Source organism: Rhynchophorus ferrugineus, unplaced genomic scaffold (assembly GCF_030347505.1).
Source record: "Rhynchophorus ferrugineus isolate W39M unplaced genomic scaffold, kcgeb_rfMv2 rfM10, whole genome shotgun sequence".
In the NCBI taxonomy this organism is placed as follows: Eukaryota; Metazoa; Arthropoda; class Insecta; order Coleoptera; family Curculionidae; genus Rhynchophorus; species Rhynchophorus ferrugineus.
This window is the reverse complement of record NW_027472589.1, coordinates 827,813-851,886: the sequence shown is the minus strand read 5'-3', so window position 1 is coordinate 851,886 and position 24,074 is coordinate 827,813. Positions and strand designations below refer to the sequence as shown.

The window sequence follows — 24,074 nt, the reverse complement described above, 5'->3', positions numbered from 1 at the left end:
TTTCAAAAAATAATCATAAACAAACAAATTAAGAACATATCAGGGAGTATGAATTTCTTCAATAAACACCTATTTTAGCAAAAAAAAGATCACCGACAGCGCTAATTAAACCCAGTGTTTCCATTAATTCGCCACGGTAAATCGAGATTGTTTCCCACCCGACACAATAAAACCAAGCAGGCCGCGAACAGTTCGTTTGTTCCTCACAATTTTCGTTTCGAAAACACGACGGTATTTATAGATCGATCTTATTTGTATATTTTTAAGGGGGCGCGAGGGCGAAGGGTCGAGGGGGGTGGTAGGCAGGCGGCCCCTCCCATCGACGTCGATCATTATTGTTGACGGAAGGAAGGAAGGACGAGGAGGAAAAAAGCTCTGACTTGAAGTGTTTGTACATCGTTTATCCGCTATCATTAGACCGCCTCCGTTCGAACTTTATCATCGGGAGCACTCTTGATCAAACTGGTAAACGTTTGTCGTCTGTCGACCTGCCGCTGACGAGTGGCAGGGCCTGACAAGAAGCCATTTCCATTTACGCATTTGTCTTTTCGAAGGTTGTGTCGCTCTAATCGATACGGGCCGTAATAACTTACACAAAAGAAACGGGATTTTAACCTTTACAATGCGGTTTGTCCGTGCTTCCTTGCGAAATGTTCCGACGAGTAAATTATCGTGTAAATTTCGAATATTAATCAGTGATCCGAAAAAGCTTTCCATTGAAGAAAAATAAATTAAAATAAGAAGTGTCGCATTTCAGTCTGAAATTCACTGAACAATTTCAGTCAGTTACCAAAAGAGGGTGGAAAAATTCCAAGACGAGATAAGGGGTCGAGGTCGCGGGTTCTAATGCTGCTGGGGCATGGTCGTAAATTTATGTTTGTTACTGTTTAATATTAGTGATGAGTCCTAGGCAAGAGTGTAAAATCCGACAAGGAAAATGATCCCAGTCACGCCAGTAACCAGGCTGGGTAAGACCGGATGTAACTGGGATGATTTCTAGAGTTGGTCACTCGCCAGTCGGTAGGCTTAATGCTGAGGACCGTGGTTGTAAGGTGAAGGACCTAGTTGGTAAAAGGAGACTTTAAAATATAAAAAAAACAACAACAATACAGGGATTTATTTTTAAAATTAGGCTCAAGATTTATTATTGGAGGGGACTTTAATGTTAAAAACTTAGCCTGGGATTAACGATTAATAACACCTGGAAAAAAAACTCGCATCAATTAATATTACAAATATTGTAAATTGTAATTAATCATTCAGGTCGTAAGCCCACTTAAATAAGTATCAGACCTATTAAACTTTTACATTTCGAAGGGCATCTCATTAAATGAAATAAAAATCCTAGGCGCACCATTTCTGAAAAAAAAAGACAAAGAAGCCTAATCTTATTAACAAGCTTACTAACTGGGATATGTTTACACTTTTAATACAGTACATAATAGATGTTATATATCAAATACGTTTCTGATCTTATAATAAAAATATTGTGAAAACAAGTTTTAGTAACATATTATTTTTAAATTAGCACTAGTTCCTACGGGGCCTATCACTAGTAAATTTTCTATGTTTTAACTGCAAATCTCTTTAATATCACTACATAGTATAAAACAAAGTCGCCTTTTCTGTCCCTATATCCCTATGTGCGCTTAAATCTTTAAAACTACGCAACGGATTTTGATGCGGTTTTTTTCAATAGATAGAGCGATTCAAGAGGAAGGTTTATATGTATAATACATGCATAATATACTAAGGCAACATTGCTAATTTTAGAGGTTTCTAACGTGATGTCGTAAATTAACCTATTTTTTTAGGCTTATTTAGCAATTAGCAAAAACGCTGCCTAACCCTACGAGTTAGATCAAATTAATGTACTACAGTATTGTACACCATAAAAAGGTCTACAAAAAAGTCCGCGATGGTATATGTTTATCTTTTAGGGATAACCCACATTAACCATTTTTATTGTTTACTTTTTACGTGAGAAAATGGCTTATTTACGAAGCTATTTTAAGCAATACGGCATTAATCCTTATCGAATTAAGTACCTTAAATACAGTGTGCAATTAATATAGATCAATATGGTTTCTTACAGCATGTAAATTAAACAAATATTTTCGGAGATATTACAAATTTAAAATTTGCGTTTAAAAATGTGTAATGTAATAAAAATTGTATGAATTTAGATATTCCAAAGATAGCAGGAAATCTTCATAGTAAGTATAGGGGAAGAGGAATTGTTTTACTCCAAATTTAATGCGTGCAGGCCAAGGGCAGTAATGAATGAACCAAAAATACTGGATCGATTTTAATCATGTTTTCATTGAGTGACATAGGCATATATATTTTATGCCCGTGCAAAGTCGGAGCGGGCCGCTATGTTTTTATATACAACGTTCATATTTTTTCTGTAGTGTATTTAATTTAGTATCAGCATTGCACCCGTGCGAAGCCGGGGCGGGTCGCTAGTATTTGATATTTCAGGAAAACAAGTACCAAATTTAAAAAAAGACAAAAATCAATAGTCGGTTTTGCATACAAAAAACCGTAATAACTTCCTTGTCAAACTGTTTCCAACGCAATACCAGGCCTACGTCGATGAGCGCTGATATTCCACGTGTTCTGGATATTAATTTATTTTCCAATCTAAAAACAACAACAAAAACAACGAATATTTTCGCTAAAAAATGATCGATTTATATGCAACGTCCAATATACAAACAATTTGTCGATGTATCTTTTTCATCGAATATAATATCCCCAACAAATGATGTTATTTTAAATTGCCGCCCTAGTTATTTCGTATGGTCAATGTGATTTGTTCAAATACGTTTAATATATTAAATTAACTTCGTTGTTTGTTCATTATATCTCGACAGAATAGAAATATTTGTATAACGAATGCAGAGATGCAAATAAAGTTAATACAATTTAGTCGTCACCTGTTTGTTTGTTCTTTTTATGTAAACAAATTATAACTAATAAAGCTTTATATGTAAATAATATTAATGAAAGAGATACAAGTAGAGTTAATACAATTTTGTATTTACGTATTTGTTTGTTTTTTTTTTATTTAAACAGATTATAACTAACGAAGCTTTATATGCAAATAATATGAATCACATGAAAGTTCAGAGAAGTTAGATTGACCACGAGTAAATTATTGAGTCCTTCAAGAGACAATAGTAATATGAGCCCAGCGTGTGTGCTGATTGGTCGGAACTGTTCATGGGCATTTATTCTAAACTAGATTGGTAGATTTCACAGCCACGTACTTTTTTTTATGAACATGAAATATGAAAACAGGATTTGTTTGAAGATTATAGTAAAAGTAAGAATGAAAACTGGTCATAATTGTATACTTCATACCTATAACCTCTTTTTTATGCCAATATTTCCAAAGTTTAAAAAAAAGTAGATGTTTACGACTTTTAGGATAATGTAAATATAAGATATAATTAACAGAAATTGAAATAAATTGATAACAAATTTAAAGCTTTGTGATTAATTATTTCTTTCGGTTTAAGAGTACAGGAAAATTGAAGTGATACATCGTATAACCAATGTTATTGCAATAAATGGAATACAATGAACAAAAAATGTAATCTAAGAAGTATACACACAATTTTTATCGTTTTATCCCGATGTTTTACTATAAATTTGCCTAAATGCTGTAAAACCGTATGTATTATGTAATTATCTTTGTGAGTTATGGGTTCTGATAATTATTCTATTTTGAACGATACTAAAATTTTCAAATTTTAAATCAACAAACTCGTCTAATGAATTTAATAATTTCCCAACTATTAGGCCATTTATTCTTAAGAGATTGTTCAAGGACTCCAGAAGCTTTTATAGAAGCAATGAACCCACATTTTTATCCTCTCCTCATCGTATAAGTAGCACCTGCAAAAATAACATCACGTCTACATCCACCAGCTGCATAAATTCTGTTTCAATAATAATTTTTCTCATTTCTCCTTTCATTTGAGCTCTAAGTTCTTGACTTTTTATTTTCCTTTTGTCTTGAATGTTGTTTATAACATGCGGGGAATATAGAGCCTTCCCATAACTTTTATCTAGCTTAGACTACAATTTCGCATTGTTTACTCTTAGTTTTCTCTATTAAATAATAAATATTTATATTACCATAACAAACTATGGTAAAAATAACCTATAAGTGATCTACTAGCCACAACTATGGTAAACAAAAACGCATGGCAGTGAAATCTGTCAAGCATACGAGTAATTCTGAACTAGGAAGCAGGACTTTCTCCAAGTCTACCTTCTAATCTCTACAATGTGTAGAAGAATAATTTCCTAAACTTATAAGAATTGTAAAGCATTTTATGCTGAATCTAATGATAGTATAACAACTTTTATACAAGCTTTCATTTTATAGATACACAGAAGAAACCACCTAGTGGTTTTTAATAATAACGGGTTATCCAATCTGACACCCCGCAACCAGGCTTTTGATACCAACATAAATCTTCATATTAATATCAATCATATCTCCTGAAGTTTCTTTAAACCGCGTCTCGATATAAGGAAGCGATATGATTGGATTATGTTACCCCGAACAACTAAACCCGCTTCAAAGGCGTTCGCAATGCATATTCCCGTAAACGTTTGTTTTCCAGGAGAGAAACCATCCGAAATATTCCCGGAATCGGCGAAACGTTGTATCACGGTATTCCCGGGACGAGAATGGGGGGAATGGGGGCCGGATTTGAATGAGTTTTATTTTTACTACGAATAAAGTCGGTACTATGAGAACAATGGGGGGCGTGAGAGGCCCGAAGCTCCTCAACCAGTTGTCAGGTATATGAAGGATGGCCGTAATTATAACGTTTTTTGTGGGTCGGTTGTATCATACGTGCTATTCTGCCCGAATAATGCGGAGGTTCGTAATATAGTCAACAATGGTTTATGAAAATTTAATGTAAATAACTGCAAACAAGGAGTTCATCGGTACGTTCAAACACATCTACATTGCGAAAGCCACAATGAACCCGGTAACATAAAAAACATGTCGACGTTTTGATTAAATGACATAACAAGACAATGGGAGCAAATTAACAATGAGTCTACACGATTACAAGACATATTCAACCACAAAGTTGTTTATTTTCGAATGTTTCTCTTCGTCATTCGTTCACTGAGTTTACCGAGTTTAGGATGTAGTTGATTAATTAAATCGTTCGAACTTATTTAGTAATTGTTTATGTGTGAATGTTTGGGATGTGGGAGTTTCAAACGAAGAATTTTCATCAGAATATGGAAATGTTAGAATTATATTGTAAGTATATCTGTAATGTGCCATAAACTATAATGTAAAACGATAAAATCAATTTTTAAACGTACTCCTTCAAATATAGTATTTTATTTCTATATTTTCATGGATGCGCACAACAGAATTTTCCTGTCACAGTTATTACAAGCTCTTTGATCTTTTTTCATATATCGAAAGAATAAATGTATTTTGCCACTCTGGTGGGATTTGTTCCAAAGTTTCCAAAAATAATTTAGTAGCTTTCTGGCCCATTTTCTTCAGCAGCAGCATTTCCTATCTTCACGTGGTGCTTTTCCGTCCATTATTTTTATCAGTATACTCTTTAATTCTTCAACTTTTAGCTCTTATAATTTGTTTTCTTGAAAAGTTCTTAGAAATTTTCTTTACTTTTTGTCTCCATTTTTTTTTGGATGGTTTTTCATTCAAATAGTTTATCCAAGTTTTCTTCCTTTGTTCTATTTGCATTTTTATTTCTTCATACCATCATGCTATTCTTTTAATTTGCCAATTGTTACCGAAAAAATAGATAATTATTAACAAGAATGAATGTTCGTGATTTTTATAAGGTCAAAAGTGAAGTTAAACCCATGGGAAAAATTTGGTAGTTCATATTATATATTACATTATATAAGAACAAGTTGCATTTCCGCCATATTTGAACGAAACCCATTCAGTTAATGAGATATTCTTGAAAAATATCATGATAAGTATAATGAGTTGGGATAAAGGGATTTAAATTTTAAATTTTCATGTCTCTCGTAGCGAGTTTATTAATATTATACATAATTATTTCAGAGAGAGTCATCAATAGAAAACATGGGATTTAAGTGGTGTAAATATAACCCACGAAGAGGTCTCTAGAACTCAGGCATTGTTTTTAAAAGAGTACAATTTTTAAAAGTATATAATAAAAAATATAATTAAGATTTATAATTTCTTTATGTATCTAACGGAGATATGGATATTTCAGAATGGACCTTAGCAAGACGCTAATAAAAAGAGTGTAAAGACATAAAAATAAAAAAATGTTGATGGAAAAAAGTAAAAGTTAGAATAACACAGTTTTTGTTACTTATAATGTGTTTTCCGAAAAAAATCACTGCAGAAAGAAGCATTGTCTACAATAATTTGGTAAATAACTTGAATAGTGCTTCTGATAGTGAAAGAGACTGAATGAAACTTTTTTGTTATGGGCTTATGCTCCAATGTTGATAGTTAACAACACAGAGTGATAAGAGCAGAATCAACTAAAGATGAGTATATAATTAATTAAAGATAACTGTAGAAAATCATATTCTAGATCACGAAATATTTATGTGCGTATATATATTTGGGTAATTGTTTAAAATATAGATGAGCATTAGGTTAAAATGTATGGGGAGAGATACTAACTATTTTGCAGATATAGTAAATACATTACTTCATAAGTACATATGCAGTAATGAAAAAAACTAGGGAGAAATGATTTAACAAGGAAACACAAGAACGAAGGAAACAAGAACTAAATGTAAACAGATGATCTAATGGAAGTAAAATACTTTACTTGGATATGCAATTATTAACTAGATAGGTTAGGCCTCCAGGAGATACCATTACATAAAAATGTACTTAGAACTCTATGTCATGGGTGATTTGATAGGAATTAATATATAGTCAACTATATCTAACAGTTGGCTTTTGCAGATATAGTAAATACATTACTTCATAAGTACATATGCAGTAATCAAAGAAACTCAGGAGAAATTTAGAGATATCAAAATGACTTAACAAGGAAACACAAGAACGAAGGAAACAAGAACTAAATGTGAAAATGAGCTAATACTTTACTTGGATATGCAATTATTAACTAGATAGGTTAGGCCTCCAGGAGATACCACTACATAAAAATGTACTTAGAACTCTATGTCATGGGTGATGTGATAGGAATTAATATATAGCCAACTATATGTAACAGTTGGCGACTTGGAAGAGTATGGCTTCACTGAATACGCATTAGCAGAGATATGCGGCTTTAGATGTATCTATCACCAAAAAAAAACCACATTATTTTCCTCCAGCCTTCCATAACTCGATATATATCCCGGAGTCGCACGAATCCAACTTGTCGTCGATCATTATACGTAACTGTCATCGCTGGTCAGTCGAGTTAGCCTGACGGATATGCGTAATCAGATTTACCTACTTTTTTCCCGAATTAAAAAGCGATTTAGCCCAGACCCAGCAGCGGGAAAAATGAGTTATGCCCATCGGGCTATAATCTGATCGATTCGAGTCGGATTTTCTAGACAGATGTCATTTTTTATCAGGCTAATCGTCGTCCAATTACTAACGAATCACGTGTACCGCGTCGCTGAACAAAAACGAGCGAAAACATTTTTGTTCGTTCTCCGTTCCCTTCCAGAAATAGACCGTTGTTTAGTCTTTTGGGTGTTTTCGACGAATTCAGACGGAATAAACTCAATACAAACAAACAACGAACGCAGAAACTCAACAGGTCTATCGACAAACGAATTAACGGGAAGAGAATGTCGTTTATTTAAATTGTATTGATGTTTAACTTATTTTTTTTTCGATGTTCTTTGTCTAAATTTTGCTACTTGTTAAACAGGCAATGAAACATGAAATTCCAAGTAATGAAATGGCTCATAGGATGGTTAAGATAGAAATGTAGCGACCTTGAGGCATTTTTTTTAAATTAATCTCTTGGAACGTCAACAATCTGCCCGTGGGCAATAAGTATTATTATTTGATTTCTGTTATATAATACAACCATCCTAACATGTAGAAGATCACTTCAGTAAGTGATCTGCTGTACAATTTATAATCTAAATCTTATTTTAGATACTATTCCAACTTATTTTAAAGTCTATCCTAACTTATTCTAATGAATATTCTAACTTATTCTAGAAATTATTAAATTTCACTCTATGTGTCTATTAACCAGTCCCTATGATAGTTTGCGTTTGAGCCTACGCACTTCACTGTCATCACGCACATTAAACTGTTTGGCGAGTGCATTAGGATGCACTAATAGTCCTTCAGAGTACTTCGCACTAGCACTTCTAATAACACTCGTTATGGGTTTTATGGGGGATATCGCGTTGAATGAGTTTGTTGGACATGTAATATGGGGCATCGACGATGACTCGCAACACTTTATTCTGAAACCTCTGGAGGATATCTATGTTAGATTTGCTAGTAGTACCCCACAGTTCAATACCATAGGTCCAGACAGGCCTAAGTATTGACTTATACAGCAAAACCTTGTTATCTAATGATAATATAGATTTACGCCCTATTAGCCAATACATTTGGTTTAGTTTAAGCCCAAGCTGTTTGCGTTTTCTCACTATATGTTTTTTCCAAGTCAGACGTCGATCAAAATGCATTCCCAGATATTTAACGATGTCTGCTTGCGGAAGTTCATGATTATTCAATTTTACTGAAGGACATGTTCTTCTGCAAAGGGTGAATGTCACATGGGTAGATGTTGTCTCATTTGCTTTGATACGCCACGTTTTTAACCACAATTCGACTTTGTTAAGATGAAGTTGGAGGTTTTTTTGTGGCTGATATTGGATCCTGGTGTATCGTCAGCATATGTTGCAACAGTAGTGTTTCGTGAGGTCGGTAGGTCAGCTATGTATATAAGATATAACAATGGACCAAGAACACTGCCCTGCAGAACATCCGAATATATGGGCTGTTGGTCAGTGTGTTCGTCACCCAGTTTGACAATAAAATATCTGTCTGAGAGGTACGATTTCAGCAATTGAAAGTGCGTATGGGACAAAACCTTGAGGCATGTCAAATTTTATATATTAGAACAACGGCCTACAAAATAGCCAAAAATATTATCCCAGATGCAGTATATCTGCGGGGTACCAGCAGCGACGTCCAGTAAACGAGAACGAAGATCTTCCAGAATCCCGAGACGTTGATTTCGGATATCATTGAAGGGTAATTTGTATCATTCAGTCGCCGAGCATCGTTCAGTTCAGACGTGCCTTCCTCGATTGCCCAAGCGTCCCTTCAAGTAAAACTACGTCGCTGTTTTTTATCTCTATTATATTTTCTACATTTTATTTTATAACCTTAATAAATGGTGTAACCATCACGGTTTTTTCGTACATCCATTCACGGAGCCGTATAATTTACCCAAAGATATATTTTCTGGTAAAACTGGACTGAGACTTCCATATAATGGGTGGTCAAAAGTCCCGCTACCATTTTAATTACGCCCATCTTGCTTATATGAAGTTTAGCTCAGTTTCGCTTTAACCATTGTGTTGTGTAGACGCCCAAACTTTATTATGGATAAATATAAGCAAAAAAGAACGAACAGAAATAGTGACAATATGTATTGAATATAATCGTTCCATTATTGCCCCTCAGCGGAAGTTGCGTCAATGCTAACGAGAGTTTTACCCCACCCTATATATATATATATATATATATATATATATATATATATATATATATATATATATATATATATATATATATATATATATATATCAATCAGATTTAGTAGCTATGGTCATGAGGACTCTCCTGAACTAACACGTGACTTTTTACCACTTGGGATTCTCAGTTACAATAGGTCACATAAAACCTTTCTTTTTATCCCTAATAATTAATGAAATCGTTCAACTCCCTGTCTAACTTATTGTTTTGGTCAGCGTATCCTAATTTCCTACCAGAATAATCCACTTCCCTAGAATATAGCTTCCCCATGTCCAAGCTAAGCTAGCTTTCAATTATTCAATAAAATCGATCTCTATTCCAAAAATGTTATTTTAACTACATCCTAATTTCTTCTAAGGTTACATTTTCAAAATGATTTTACACATATTTATATTTTTACATAGTTTTTATTGATTAATGATTACTAGAGCGTGTAAACATTTTTTAATTCTCAATGATTATATCTTGACTCTCGGTTAGGATTAACTTTAATAACATAATTGCGATTTTGTGCACTGGCATTTACCAGTTTTCTTACAACTTTATTATTACTCGTTCATTGGCCTTATCACGAATAAAATCCGGATCATGTACGAATTCAGGTTATTATAATTAAAGAAGGTTTTACCTCCACAGGGTTATACGCATTCTTTGAAACTCAGATCTGTATGACTAATTTTGCTTTGATTTTAGCAAAGCTTTATTCAATAATTTCCCGATAAATAAAGGAATAATATAAAATAAACAACCTTGAAGTCCAACAGTACAATGATAAGAACAAAATTAGTTAATTAATTTACAATATTTAAAGGAGTTTTTAGCAATCTACAAGCACTGCCCTAGGAAAAGTAATTTAACTTAAGGATTTCTTGTTTAAAATGATTTAAAGCATTCACTGAAATGTTTGTTGTTATTAGAGGATTTTATTTATTTAGCTATATTGATAATTTCCTCTTCTTAATAATCTCAATTAGATATTATGCACCTTTATAAATAGAGACAATTACAGGGGGTCATAACTGGCGAATAAGGAAGAGATATTCTAACCGCGTACTTTGCTCGAAGCTGAAAAAATAGTTAACATATCTAAGGCGTTCTTGCACTATGTAAAAAGACAAAAACGGTAAATATGGGAGGAAATATATAGATATTCTTTTATATATTAACCATTAATCATATATATAAAAAACACTATTGTCAACACGAAGATATATTTAATATACTCTTCATGGCTTTAATTAAATGAATTGAGTAATTTTGGTTAAAATGAATTCTTTTTTTGCAAAAATTTAGTTGGTGAAATTCTTTGAAAAAGGAATATATAACTAAATATATACCATATTTTTTTTGGCAAATAGTCTTGGTAAAGCAGCACTTTCTTTTTCTACGGTAGTCAATGAAAATTATTCCATGCGCATCCCCAAATACAGACGCCATAACTTTGCCAGCCGACTGTTGCGTTTTCCCACGCTTTGGAGCAGGTCCATGGTGTGCAGTCCACTCGGATGACTCTCTATTGGACCCCGGAGTGAAATGATCGAGCCATGTTTAATCCATTGTCGTATATCGATACAAGAACTCAGGTTTATTACGCTTGATCATCTTCAAACAGTGCTCCGAATCATAAACTCGTCGTTGTTTTTGGTCAAAAGTGAGCCGCTGCACCAACTTTGAACAGAACTTTCTCATACCCGAATATTCGTGAATGATATGATGTACACGTTCAGTTGATATTTTTAGAGTGTCTGCTTATTTCAGTCAATTTCAATTTACCCTCATTCGAAATCATTTTGTGAATTTTTTTAATGTTTTCGTCGGTAACAAACTCTTTTGGGCGTCCAGTGCGTTCACCGTTTCGGTGCTATTTCACCACGTCTAAACGTAGCATACCAATCCTTGATGGTTGATTTTCCTGGGGAAGTGTCCGGAAACTCGGCATCAAGCCAAGTTCTTGCTTCAACTGTATTTTTCCCTTCAAAAAGCATTATTTTACCAACACGCAATTGGATTTAATTCTAATTGCGCCATCCATGTGTCAGGTCGAGGACTTTTCAATTGACCTGTTACTTATAAGTTATGATTTAGTTATATTAAGTTGAAGTCTGCTAAAGCCAGTTAAAACAAACGACCTCTTTTTAATATACTTTATGAAAAACGCAATAATACAATATAAAAAAGCAGTAAAACATATTCCTTCATTTCCACTGAGACCTTATTCTCGTAGTTATTATTCACCCCAAGATAGCGCGATATCCAGACAGTATCAGACGAGACCCGGTCGACGACTTAATAAACGGAAGGATTCCGCATTTTTCCCCGATAATGGCGACGAATGTCACATCTCTCTCTTCTTGGCATTCAATCACCTCTCTCTCTCTTTCTCTCTCTGTGTGTGTCTTAACCCTTCGATCAAAAAACGAAGAATTTAAGGAGATTTCCTGGAATCTACGTTAGAAATAGTCAGTTTCGAAAGTTCGCTGGCGGAAGAAGGTGCCATATTGCATTTTAGAACTAAAGTTTCTAAGTGTTCGATAAAATTAACGGAAAAAAAAGGCGATTGGGGTTAAGTCGAAAATAACGAGAAAGTTTTCGTTGAAGTTTCGGTGAGAAATTGTGGATACCTTGAAAATAACTGCTTTTAGATTTTTCCGGTGTTTATAGGTGTAACAACTTTGTTTCCGCCGATTGTTTTCGTCCAGGATTTAGAGACCTTATTACAATGTAATCATTGATTTATTTCATAGATGAGGCGGTACTACATTTATGAGTGGGTTTGAAATTTCATGAGACGTTCCATATGTTAACTTGCTATATGTTTGGTAATCACCTCTTCGTTTTTGCTAAACTTCTGTGTGTGTGTGTGTCTTTTTTGAAGGTTTGAAAATAATCAGTAGTAACTGGAGGCTATATATGGACCATAAAATTATTTTTATGGCAATTTAATTCCAATTAATAATTAGGTCAATTTAACCATAATTCTCATCACTAAAATCACTTTAGCTTAGAGCTTTAGCCACAACAGAACCAAACGGTTTTAAGGTTAAAACAACTCTGTTAGGTACAGAAATGTTAAGTGTCTCTATACTGTCAATCATTCGTTCAAGAAGTTTACAGTAAAATCAGCTACTTTATTCATCATCATCAGTCATCACCATCATTTACATTCAACATATAATCATTCTTGCATTAGAGACTACGATATTACCGATGGATCCTCCTAGATATATACCTAGATTTAAGATACATTTTCATCGGTTAGTAACAATGTGATAATTAAATTTAAAGAAAATAGAAAGGATAAGAAGGTTTCCATGTATCATTGTATCACTACGGCTAAAACTAGTATATATCATCAACATGATGGATTATTATGGATAAATATATGCCACAAGAACGAGTAGAAATAGTGACAACATGTATTGAATATAATCGTTCCATTATTGCCCCTCAGCGAAAGTTGCGTCAATGCTAGCGGATATATATTTCAGTTTTAGTAGCTATGGTCATGAGAACTCTCCTGACTTTTTATTACTTAGGATTCTCGTAGTAACTTCTATCTAATTTATTCTTTTAGTCAGCGTATCCTAATTTCCAACTATGTTAGGTACAGAAATGTTAAGTGATGATAAACAATATCTCTATACTGTCAATCATTCCTTGAAGAAGTTTACAATAAAATCAGCTATTTTATTCACCATCATCAGTCATCACCATCATTTACATTCAACATATAATCATTCTTGCATTAGAGACTACGATATTACCAATGGATCCTCCTAGATATATACCTAGATTTAAGATAAATTTTCATCGGTTAGTAACAATGTGATAATTAAATTTAAAGAAAATAGAAAGGATAAGAAGGTTTCCATGTATCATCGTATCACTACGGCTAAAACTAGTATATATCGTCAACATAATGAATCAAAACCAAAAGTTCAGAAGCTATAGGAACCCAGTATTTTGACCGCAAAGCCAACCGAGATCTAAGTACTCAAAAAAATAAAATAAGTTTTTACGATGAAGAGAAAAGTTGTCCCAGGATTACCTTCAGTATCTTAAAACAACAAGTTATGTAAGTTGTTGTAAGTAAGTTGCAGAAGTTTCCAAATGAGTTTAACTTAATGTACTAGATTAATTTATGGGCACCACTTGTACGTTTTGTTTTGTTTGTAGGCCAAAGCCGTCTGATGCAATAAAATGGTAATAGAATTGGTAGCGGACAAGGTCCGTAGTTTTTCCAATGGGGCGGACTACGTAATATACAAGGCCCATTACCATAGGAATTGGCACTACGTCAACTAAAACCGTCCCAAAAGCGACTGCCGTAAATTGTTTACCATCTTCGCCTCGCCAAGCCAGCCCCACTTTCGGCTCTCACTTCTAATCTGACGCCGCAAAGGAAGAGGACGGAGAGAGAGAGAGAGAGTGAGGGGAGGTCGCGAGGGTTGGATCCCGCAATCATTACCAACCATCCTCCTCCCCCTCACCTCCGCCGGCAAAACAAATAATTAACAATCTCGATTCGCCGCTCCCAAAACTCTTGATTATCGCTGGATCCGTCTCGCTCTACCTGGATGTTTATCCTCGGTCACTGCAAACCGTCCTGATTTATGTCCCTGGTAATTAGAACTGTCAAACGGCGCTCTGTGTGCGTTGTAGGTAAAGAGGTCGGTAAAACAGAAACCGGGTATGTATTGTTGCTGTTCTGATGTAGATTGGGGTTATTTCAAATAAATTTACAGGGTTATAAATTCAGATGATAACAGATGAGAACGATACTTAACGTTATTTGGTGCCCTGATGTCATATCTTCACTCCGTGTGTCAAGATTGGTTCTAATTTTCGAGTTCGAACGACTGTGACGGCATTACATTAAAAATCGTTTGGAACTTTGTACTGTCGTTGTGCTTCAGAACGTATAAAAATGCTGAAACAACATCGCGAAGTCGACTCGAATTATCTTTGTTATGTTTGTGGGTATTATACTATCAACTATTCGTATTAATGGGACACCCGCTTCCAGGGCTTCGCCAATTTCGAAGAAATTAGAAAACAGTTTTTTTGAGATGGCATCCATAAATTTCCTCAAAGATGTGCAAGATGTATATGCATTTTTCGATTTTTTTTAAAATCATGCAGTTTTTCCGTAAAAAACGGTAATGACTTTCCGGTACACCTGATAAATACATATATAAAAAAAAGTTTTCGATCGTTAAGCTATGAGACAAGGACCAGAACAAGAGGTAGAGGTTTCAATTTAAACATTTTTGTTCTTATAAAAAGTATGGTAATTCTCAAACCCGCAACGAGACAACTTAAGTCAAACCAATATATACATCAAGTCAAACCCCGTGAAACAATCTGAATATTAAACCATAAAACACTCTAAAGTTCAAGAGGTCGAGACTGAACAAGCAAGACGAATTGTAAACAAAAAATACGAAACAACAATCGAGCTGAAAATGTTTTTTATTATTATATTGAGTTTAAATAAAAGTGCCGAGAATGGAAGGATTATATAACTCGATACTTTGGGTGAGAAACTTTCTAAATTTGACGATATTGGTTTTTTAAAAATGATTTGTCACTGAAACGAAATTTTATATAAAGGAATCGTGTTTCTGGCGACTGAAAAGTTTATTATTTATTGTCTAACTTTAATTATAACATAATTAATTAAGATTCCTTGTATATCTTTTGCAATGTTACTACAAAATGTTTTTTTTTGTTCGACATAATAACCCTGAACTTCTTATACAGTAATTTCAGTGATCCTCCAGTTTATGCGTTTTGTTTCATGTAGATGGAGATGATAGTTGTTTGAAACAGTATGATGAGGTAACTATCTTTGTATATGTGATTAGATATCTGTTATAAACTAGTTTTCTTCACGAATTTTTATAGCTATATGGTTTTAAGAATTATTATTTCGCCTGTTTGGGGACTATCTAAAAACATTCCTTTTGAATATATTTTAAGATATATCGTCTCAAATACATATATATAGATACTTTTGACATGAAAAATAGCGATACTTTGCCATTTTAAAAATTTTTGTTGCTATTTCCGTTAAAATAATGGAAGGTTAATGATAATATCAAGAATTATAGAGAATATTGAATTGAATGTAATGCAAATATAGTCATTTTTATACAACCTTTTAAAATATACAATATTATTATTATAACACATATATTTAAAAAATTAAAGCTCTACATCAATTTTATATATATTTTTATTTATTATATCTCAAAATACATATAGTTTGAAAGTTTCAATAAGTTTTTACAGATAAAAATATTAACACTTTTTCCACATATTCTTGAAAATTCATATTTTCAATATTTTGCTGTCACTTGTGTACAATAATTGTATAAGCTGTAATTTCTAAGATTAAATGTATTTTATCAAGAAATTAATAGATTTTGATTACTTGCTTTATTTCACTTATCACTATAGTTAAAATAATATTATCTCATGAATAATAAAATCATGAGTTATTAATCTGTCACACCTGTCTCTAAAAGGTTTTTATTAAAAAACTATCAAACTCGAACGAATAAAGATATAACCCGGATAGACCAATGAAGATACGAATCGTACAATCGATATTTTTCATTATGTCACAGACTGTAACCCTCCAGAAATGGAGAATTTAAAAGACAATTCAAATCAAGTGTCACCTAAGGTCTGGCGGAGATTAGGATGTAACCCATATGATGAAAACGTTCAAAAAATAGAAGGAGAGACATCACTATGACTTGATCAGTTTTATGTATCGAAATATTGATAGTGAACAAGGGCGTATAATTTTTAAAAATATTGCACATCAATTATTTTTTGTAAAATGTGTAAAAAAGTACAGATAAAATAGTTATTTACACTACTATGCTAATGACATATTGGAAGATAATAAACCTCTTCAAACTAAAATAAAATAAGAATATAATTTATAAAAAGTATGATGTTAATTAATGAAAGAAGAACTAAATTTATGGCTATGCATTTTGTGGATTGAATCTATTGGATTTAATATATTTTTTGGGGACCAACCCGATCAAATAGTTGCCGCTTCCTCAAGGAATCACGTCGGGCTAAAGAAAAATGTGTAGTCTAAAGCATAAAACTTGTATATAGCTAATGAAATGAGCGTTAGTCAGGTGAATAAAGAAGCTATTTGGAGTTAAATGGCAGCTTTTACATCGGAACTGTTAAATCCAAACCAAAATATTAGTGATATATGTCTTTGGCTAATTAATTCATTCTGAGCGAAAATGTAATGTTCAGAGACCTTCTTCTTCTTCTTCATTTACTTCTTCAATGAATAAATAATACTACAGATATATCACTTGAATTATAAATAAATCAAGGGGTATACAATAAATAAAAATTTTGCTATACAATAATATAAATTAAAGTTAATAAATATTTATTATTAATAGCTTAATCACTTTCCTATAAGTTGTAACGTTAATTTTTCTCATATAAATCCGGAAAATGATACTTAAATTGTTAAGTGGACAAAACGGTATAGTTGAGCAGCCTTAATAGTGTACATGTAAATTATAAACAAAGAAGGGTGCATCATATCAATAAAAATTATGTTATACAACAATATGTTAATAAATACTTATTATTAATAGCTTCATCACTTTTCTATAATTTTTAACGTTTATTTTTACCATCTGAAATCGGAAAATGATATTTAAATTGCTAGGTGGAAAAACGGTATAGTTATGCAATCCTAAGACTGTACATTTGAATTTTAAACAAACAAAGGAGTTTCATATAAATAAAAATTATGCTTATTCTATGTAATACTGTATTAATTAATATATATCTTCATCGCGTATACTTGCAAATAACACTTGTATATAGTTGACCCAAGGAGCGTTAGTCAGGTAAACAAAGAAGCTATTAGGGATTAAATACATATTTTTTGACAATTAATTCAATATGAATGACAATATGATGTTCTGATTTAGAGAAATACCAACAGATATGGGACTTTACATCCCACTATAATTTTATCGTGTCCTATTTTATAAAACCCAGGTTTTATTGTAGCATCTCACATATATCGATTAGACGCCCATATAATATAATCTAAAAAAATAATCAGACTTTTACAGAAGATTAACGGGCCCCATTCGTTGGCCATATTCAAGAACTGGCGCGTTATAAATGAGATGTATATAAGATAATGTCCTCCCTTACCGACTCCTAATAGATGGAGGGGGATTTTTCGACCAAAACGTATCACCCTCTACCTGCCTGGAATACAAACGTCGTCTTCGCGTGTTTAACACGGTATTAATCAGGATATCCGGGAAATGAGACTTGTGACATTCTTAAATTGTACCGGCGGATCAGGAGATTGATTGGTGGAGGGGGAGAAACTTCTGATACTTTTTCATGCCTGTTTCAATTTCATTTCTCACGTTTTTAGTTTTTTTAGTGAGGATTCGTCTCCATCCAAACAAAGGTAGCACAGGCATCAAACAACAACGAAGAGAAGAATAAAATAAGATCCTGAGTTATCAATCAACCAATTATAGACATTACTAAAAGTTACAGTGAAAGATAACTTTATACCATCAAGAGAGTCCTGCACAGACCGGAACAAATGGTAGTTGGATGAAACACGATCTGGACAATACGTCAGATGTATCAAAACTAATACCTTATAAGTATTTAACTGCTTGTTCTAGTCGTATTAGTTTTTGATAGTTGAGACTAGCTTGTGCTGAATAGTTGCTTAAAATACTACCAAATATTTACCATCATTTTGAAATGAGTAAAATGGCATTAGTAAAATAGCAATTCATGAATGGAAACACAAACACATTCCATTTTTCACTGTTAACTCATGTGGAGATAATCCAAGTATATAGATTCCTCTGATATTAAATTTTATATAAATAGATTGTAATATTTATCTTTAGCATCAACGTTTTTAACTATTTTTATTTTACAACTTTGCTAAAGAAGTTCAATTTGTAAACGTCCTTATCTTGAACAATTCAAAACAAGTTGAATATAACTAATTAGTTAAATCAGTGTTACAGTATCAATGAATCCTTTAACAAGAAAAGAACACCATTTCAATTCCCGGACAGACAATTGGGGAAAAACTGGGACAGATTAACAGTTACGAAATAACGGGGAATGTTGTCGTGCTAATTAAAGAACGAGGCACATTTGTCGTTGGCACGCCATCGAACAAAACAAAAGCTCCGGCCGAATTATCAAACAAGAGACGGTCTGAGTTGGTGACAATATGGCGGAACGCTTTTTGTTCTGTATCCGCGTCCACAAAAGTACCACGGTTTCACCCCCCAAAAGAAATAAATACACACAAAACGCCACTTGCCGTTTGAAATGACGACAGAAAATGACACCACGGTTTAAATTATCTCCGAAAAAATTAGATTGTCAGTTAATTATTTGGTTTGGTTTGGTTGCAGTAGAAAAATTATATTTACATGGTTAAGTGGAGGAAACAGTGCTGTAGTATTATATAAAGAAAAGTTTTGCGATACAATAATATGTTAACAAATATTTATTATTAATAGCTTCATCGCGTTTCTATCAGTTTTAGCGTTTATTTTTTCCATTTTGAATTTGGGAAATGACATTCAAATAGGTAAGTGGAAAAAAGATATAAAAGTTAAAACTTATTAATACACAATTGAATTATAAACAAAGAAACGTGCATCATGTAGGTAAAAATTATGCTATACAATATAATATCCTATCAATAAATGCTTATTATTAATAACTTCATCAATTTTCTATCAGTTCTAAGATTTGTTTTTAATTTTGGATTCGTAAAATGATATTTAAATCGTTAAGCGGAAAAAATAGAATTGTACAATATTACCACTGTACAATTGAATTATAAACAAAGAAAGGTGTATCATGCAGGTAAAAATTATGCTATAAAATATACTATCAATAAATGCTTATCATTAATAACTTCATCAATTTTCTATCAGTTCTAACACTTATGTTTTCAATTTTGGATTCAGAAAATGTTATTTCAATTGTTAAGCGGGAAAAGAGAATTGTGCAATATTACCACTGTACAATTGAATTATAAACAAAGAAAGGTGTATCATGCAGGTAAAAATTATGCTACACAAAATACTATCAATAAATGCTTATTATTAATAACTTCATCAATTTTCTATCAGTTCTAACACATATGTTTTCAATTTTGCATTCGGAAAATGTTATTTGAATTTTTAAGGGGGAGAAGAGAATTGTGCAATATTACCACTGCACAATTAAATTATAAACAAGAAGGGTGTATCATATAGGTAAAAATTATGCTATAAAATACGTACGTTTTCTTTTCCACGTTACATTTTAATTTTCATTTACTATGTATTTTCTATTGTACAATTTTTTACTTAACCTTCATAATAATTTAGTGAGATGAAGTGAATAACCGATGTGTTATTGAACAACTTATCTTGTTAACTGATTTTATATATAATGTAACAACTCTTACCTAATTGGTCCCCTATTAATGAGAAGAAAAGTACTATTATAGATTTTTTGAAGAGAATAAAACGACAAATAATGAGAAGGTCAGGGCATTAATTTATCAAAGGAAAAAAACGACGGCCGACAAAAATAATTATTGTTCTTTTAAAACCTTATTAATATCCTTGGATATTTCGAATAATTTAGATAAAATTTAATTTATGGCCTTCAAAGACCTTCCCGTCGACTCACGTTGGTTCCTTTATATATATATTAATCTTCTTAGTGACGGTTCGTTACCTACTAATGATACGATTCCTCTCTGATATTCCAATTTTCTCTCTCATAAACAAAAACCGTTCTAATTAATATCAAAAAGACGCGGACGTCGATATCGATCAATAGGAATCACTCCGGAATCGATATGGTATCGACAAAAAGCGTAAGACTCGAATTTATGTACGGTAACGAATCGAGGATTTGACAGGCGTCTCGTTAAATCTTCTCTTTGTGGGATTTCGCGGAGTAAAACTGCGTCTTATTAAAGAAAATTACGTATTATAATGAGGTAACTTTGAAAATACAAAGCTTCGTTCGCAAAATGATGAGAGCTTAGTTTTAAGAGCACTGACGATAATATTTGTTAATTATTCCCATTTATAAGACCCTTTTCCATTGTATTTTATTAATTACACCACCACAAGTATAATGTATTATTGTATATTAGATAATTTCCTAGTATAGGGAATAGCCCATCTTATTAAAAAAATGTGTTATCTGCTGTCTTTTTCGATGTTGTACATTATTGACTTTTGACAGAATGCCATCCATCTTTTCTATGAGTTTTTACGGTTATACTTTCCAATAAGAATTCAAAAAATGATATAAATTTGTTGGCAAAAACGGTATAGTTGTGTAATGTTACAACAGTATTTGAATTTTAAACGAAGAAGTTTATACGAAGAGTTTATATGAAAGGTGTATCATATGAACACAAATTATGCTATAAAAAACATGTTTATTATATATTTAATAGTCTTCTATAAGACCTAAAGTTTATTTCTCTCATTTTATTTCGGAAAAGACACCTAAATTATTAAGGTTTTACTTAAGGTATTAAATTTATTAAATTATTAAATTAAGAAAAAAATGTATAAATGTGCTATCCTACAACTTTACATCTGAATTATAAACAAAAAAAGGTATGTCAAATAAAAATTTTGCTATACAATAATGTGCTAATATATACGTATTATTATTAGCTTCATCACCTTCACATCAGTTCTAACGTTTATTTTTACCTTCTAAATTCGGAAATTGATATTTAAATTGTTAAGTGGAAAAAAGGGTAGAGTTGTGCTAGCTATAGCTTTATAGTAGCTTAGTACTGTACATTTGATTATAAACAATGAAAGGTGTCTCAAATAAGTAAAAATTATGCTATACAATAATATGTTAATGAATATTTATAATGGATAGCTTCGTCACATTTCTATAAGTTAAAACCTTTATATTTTCCCTTTGAATTCGAAAAATTACATTTGAATTGTAAAGTTGTACATTTAAATTATAAACAAAGAAGGGTGTATAACACCAATAAAAATTATGCCATACAATAATTTGTTAATAAATACATTTTGCTAATAGTTTCATAATTTTTCTATCGATTCTAACATTTATTTTTTTCATTTTAAATTCCGAAAGTGATATTTAAATTGTTAAATGAAAACAGCCATATAGTTAAGGAAAATGTATTGTATGCTTTTTATAAAAATGTATGTAAAGGCCGAAACTTTTACTTATAAATTTAAAATTTATTTTATAAAAGCAAATAAGACCAGTGTATAGCAGAGAAATTGCGCTGTAGGACTGCGCCAGTGACTCTAATATCAAAGTGACTGAAAGGTACATTATCAGAAGATTTTCCGATTGTCATCAAAGTGATTCAGTAAAAAATATGTTAGTTGTAATTATTTGTTGGTATGTTAAGACAGAAGAAAATTAATCGTTAAGGGTTTAATAAGTACATTAAAAAAACTATACTAGGGCTATGGTAGCTATGATAATTTTTCCTCGATTGCTTCACCCAGTGTCCATCCAACACACTTACCATTAAAAAGTCATTGAAAAGGCGATGATCTCAACGGCATTTCCATAAATATCGATTTATTGTGTTAAATAAAATTCTTTCGAGAACCGAAACGAATCCAGGACATCCGGAATAATTTCCATACGAATTCCAAGACGCGTGTCTTGCAGAGCAGAAACTCGCAGGTTCCCTAACAAGAACGGGACCATGTTCGGGCTCGTTAAAAATAAAAATTGCCGGGGAAAAGAAACATGACAAGCCTCCACGAGGATGTAAAATAAACATCCGAATCCATTGTTAATACAATTATTAAATACGGTACGTCGAGTGGCTGTGACGTTTAATCGATTTCACCGAACCTCCCGCCACGGGCAGAGTCGGAATATATTTTTGAAGTCTGCGGAACGTAATCTTGTTGCCTCGATGGAAGTTTATGATGGTTATTTGTCGGAAAAAAAGTTGGTTTTAAATGGTGCTCGATGATTGACCGAATCCATGAAGAATAATAAAAATAATATTCACATTTCTTCGATGGTACATGTACTAAAAATGGAACGATTCGGAGAAGATTAGCGATGTTCTCTACACAAGGATGCCAAGGAAAATTGGGAAGCGGTCCATATTTTTATAGCAATAAATTCCATTTTTGATCTGCCATGTCCCAGCGTCCATATAAGATTATTTACAGTTGATATTAGCCCACAGCACTTCCCGTGAAGCTGCAGCCAAAACTGCCTCCAACTACCTACAAATTTTTCTTTTCGACCTCTCAAACTAGTCTAATCAAAATCGGCTTCATAATCTCGCTAACTATGTCATGCACTTTCTACGACACTTATGTAGGAAGTGCAACTGTTTAAATGGCGTTCATAAATCGCCTGAGAGATGGGCAACATTTATTAAATCAAAAGACCAAAACTAAATAAATATATTTTAACTATATATTTTAAATAAAGTGTTTCCTTAAAAAAAATAAAGCGAAAAAAAAAACATAAAGGGATTACTGACACACCTGATAAGGAAGTTCGATTATGATTTAACCAAAAAAAAATCATCCAAAAAGAGAAAAATAGAAAAATATATATAAATTAATATATAATAATAAAAAATATAGAAAATACTAAATAATAAAATTATGGAGTTTTAAATATGTCCAAAAAAGTCTACACTAATATTATATTAAAATAAAATATTATTAATATAAAAATACATATTCTTTTTGGTGCAGTTTTTTGTGGGCACAAGAAATATATTTAAATATTTATATAATAATGTTCAAGGATGTTACCCTTCAATTTTGGACATAAATACTTTTACCAAAAAAATATTCTTATGAATTAAAATAATCATTAAAAATTCTTGTTCACCTTTAATTTTGAGGATTTCTTGCAAATTCAAGTACTAGCCCAATATTCTAGCTCCAGTGAATTCCAGTGAGAAATAAATGGGTCTTAACAACAATCAACAGTTTGAGAGCAGTCTGGCTCAAGTGTATAAAAATAATTAAAAAAAACTCTTTCATAGATAAATGTTGTGCCATTTTTTTAGAAATATTGGAAGGAATATAAGTATTATAACTATATATAATATATTTATAAATCAATAAGTCATGTTATATTAAGAGATACTGTTGTCTCTGTTGTCAGTACTGATGTCATGCAGTTTAATCGGAATCTTTGTAGGACTAAAAATATACTCATAGAATGTAACTTTTTAATCACACTGAGA

General features: G+C 32.2%; 1 protein-coding gene and 1 non-coding gene across 5 annotated transcripts in view; one reads left to right on the top strand and one right to left on the bottom strand.

Annotated features, from left to right (window-relative positions):
- The window catches only part of LOC143203574 (prolactin-releasing peptide receptor), a 122,889-nt gene that overhangs the window by 40,051 nt on the left and 58,764 nt on the right, over positions 1 to 24,074 (bottom strand). The window lies entirely within an intron of this gene.
- LOC143204367 (U6 spliceosomal RNA) lies at positions 22,869 to 22,973 on the top strand. The gene has a single exon (XR_013007594.1). It is a non-coding gene; the product is annotated as a U6 spliceosomal RNA (small nuclear RNA).